Source organism: Triticum dicoccoides, chromosome 5A, assembly GCF_002162155.2.
Source record: "Triticum dicoccoides isolate Atlit2015 ecotype Zavitan chromosome 5A, WEW_v2.0, whole genome shotgun sequence".
Classification (NCBI taxonomy): Eukaryota; Viridiplantae; Streptophyta; class Magnoliopsida; order Poales; family Poaceae; genus Triticum; species Triticum dicoccoides.
In genome coordinates, this window is record NC_041388.1 from 273,628,080 (window position 1) to 273,631,554 (window position 3,475).

Genomic DNA, 3,475 nt, shown 5'->3' on the forward strand with positions numbered 1-3,475 from the left:
ATCTTAGTGTTCTCAAGAGTGTTGTATTAGGAGATAAACAATACAACTTGGGGGCTATTGTTGCACATAGGTTGCATCTTAACGGTTTAAGTGGAGATTTGTTCGGTGGAATTTACGCAACCCGTTTAGCTAATTTTCTTGAGGTACCCGTACATGAAAATGATATGGAGTTGCCTCCTGCTTATCTAGATTTTAATGCTATGGTTCGCTATCAGTTTATCGAGAGGAATGCACAACCTCTCCAGTATCGACTAATCTTTGACAGGCATAGCATTGTCCATGTTGCTCTCCCTTCTCCTACTTTCTTTGACTTTCAGACAAAAGGGAGATATGCTATAACTAGGGAGGAGGCGAACGAGTACGAGAGGAGGACGGAGGCAGTCCGCCTCCAAGCTGCAGCTCGTGAGGCAATAGCTTCTGCATCTCAGTACGACCCCAGTTACAACTTTGGATTTCCACCAGGCCAGCCGTGGCCATAGACCAACTTAGGCCAAAAGCCTAAGCTTGGGGGAGTACATACTTCTCACAGACATTACATTCATGTTCACACACTCATGCCAGTTGTTGGTGCTCATACTTTTTCATTGTATCATCCATGCTAATTAATTTTCTTTTTAAGCATTCTTCTTGTGTGTTTGAAAAACCTTAAGAAAAACTAAAAAAATAGTTGTAGCTTTTATCTAGTTTACTTTCCATGCCTGTAGTAGTAATAATTAAAAAAAACCCAAAAAGATTTCTTGTTCTTCTTTTGTTTGTTGGGAGCTTTCCCGTGTAAATAGTTTTGTTTCTTTTCTTTTCTTTGGGGGTCGAGAGGAGAAGACCATGATGAAAATGTTGAGTGGCTCTCATATGCATTATTGTTGATCTAACTAAGAGCCCATATTACCTTGTCCCCCCTTGTATTGAATGCTTACAGATTCCAGCTTAGTCCAATGCACATGCACTATTATTATTATCCACACTATTCGGTTGTGCAAGTGAAAGGCAATAATGACGATATATGATGAACTGATTGAGATGAGAGAAGCTGGTATGAACTCGACCTATCTTGTTTTTGTAAATATGATTAGTTCATCGTTCCTGATTCAGCCTATTATGAATGAAACATGTTTGCAATGAAAATTAGAGATTATAGTTGCTCATGCCATGCTTAATTTTGCTAGGAGTTTATAATGGTTTACCTTGCGTGCCAACATGCTATTAATATGGTTGTGATGTGGTATGATAGGGTGGTATCCTCCTTTGAACGATTCGAGTGGCTTGACTTGGCACATGTTCACGCATGTAGTTGAAACAAAATCAACATAGCCTCCACGATATTTATGTTCATGGTGAATTATATTCTACTCATGCTTGCATTCAGTGTTGATTAATTTTAATGCATGTTCATGACTGTTGTCGCTCTCTAGCTGGTCGCTTCCCAGTCTCTTTCTAGCCTTCACTTGTACTAAGCGGGAATACTGCTTGTGCATCCAACTCCATAAATCCCAAAAGTTATTCCATATGAGTCCACCATACCTTCCTATATGCGGTATCTACCTGCCATTTCAAGTAAATTTATATGTGCCAAACTCTAAACCTTCAAATGAAATTCTGTTTTGTATGCTCAAATAGCTCATGTATCAACTAGGGCTGTCTATATCTTTAATGTTAGGCGGGTTATTCTCAAGAGGAGTGGACTACGCTCCTCACTCATGAGAAAATGGCTGGTAACCGGGATGCCCAGTCCCATGCTCAAATCAAATCAAAATAATTGCAAACAAAACTCCCCCAGGATTGTTGTTAGTTGGAGGCACCCATTGTTTCAGACAAGCCATGGATTGATATTTGTTGGTGGTAGGGGGAGTATAAACTTTACCATTCTTCTTGGGAACCGCCTATAATGTGTGTGATAACCCACAAGTATAGGGGATCGCAACAGTTTTCGAGGGTAGAGTATTCAACCCAAATTTATTGATTCGACACAAGGGGAGCCAAAGAATATTCTCAAGTATTAGGAGCTGAGTTGTCAATTCAACCACACCTGGAAACTTAATATCTGCAGCAAAGTATTTAGTAGCAAAGTAATATGATAGTAGTGATAACGATAGCAAAAGTAATATTTTTGGGTTTTGTAGTGATTGTAATAGTAGCAACGAAAAAGTAAATAAGCGAAGAACAATATAGGAAAAGCTCGTAGGCATTGGATCGGTGATGGAGAATTATGCCGGATGCGATCGATCATGTAACAGTCATAACATAGGGTGACACAGAACTAGCTCCAGTTTATCAATGTAATGTAGGCATGTATTCCGAATATAGTCATACGTGCTTATGGAAAATAACTTGCATGACATCTTTTGTCCTACCCTCCCGTAGCAGCAGGATCCTATTGGAAACTAAGGGATATTAAGGCCTCCTTTTAATAGAGTACCGAACCAAATCATTAACACATAGTGAATACATGAACTCCTCAAACTACGGTCATCACCGGGAGTGGTCCTGATTATTGTCACTTCGGGGTTGCCGGGTCATAACACGTAGTAGGTGACTATAGACTTGCAAGATAGGATCAAGAACTCACATATATTCATGAAAACATAATAGTTTCAGATCTGAAATCATGGCACTCGGGCCCTAGTGACAAGCATTAAGCATAGCAAAGTCATAGAAACATCAATCTCAGAACATAGTGGATACTAGGGATCAAACCCTAACAAAACTAACTCGATTACATGATAAATCTCATCCAACCCATCACCGTCCAGCAAGCCTATGATGGAATTACTCACGCACGACGATGAGCATCATGGAATTGGTGATGGAGGAAGGTTGATGATGATGATGGCGACGGATTCCCCTCTCTGGAGCCCCAAACGGACTCCAGATCAGCCCTCCCGAGAGAGATTAGGGCTTGGCGGTGGCTCCGTATCGTAAAACGCGATGAATCCTTCTCTCTGATTTTTTCTCCCCGAACACGAATATATAGAGTTGGAGTTGAGGTCGGTGGAGCATCAGGGGGCCCACGAGGCAGGGGGCGCGCCCAGGGGGTAGGGCGCGCCCCCACCCTCATGGACTGGGTGTGGGCCCCTGGCGTGGATTCTTCTTCTAGTATTTTTTATATATTCCAAAAATAATCTCCGTTGATTTTCATGTCATTCCGAGGACTTTTATTTCTGCACAAAAATAACACCACGACAATTCTGCTGAAAACATCGTCAGTCCGGGTTAGTTCCATTCAAATCATGCAAGTTAGAGTCCAAAACAAGGGCAAAAGTGTTTGGAAAAGTAGATACGACGGAGACGTATCAACTCCCCCAAGATTAAACCTTTGCTTGTCCTCAAGCAATTCAGTTGATAAACTGAAAGTGATAAAGAAAAACTTTTACAGACTCTGTTTGCTCTTGTTGTTGTAAATATGTAAAGCCAACATTCAAGTTTTCAACAAAGATTATGAACTAACCATATTCACAATAGCATTTAGGTCTCATGTTTA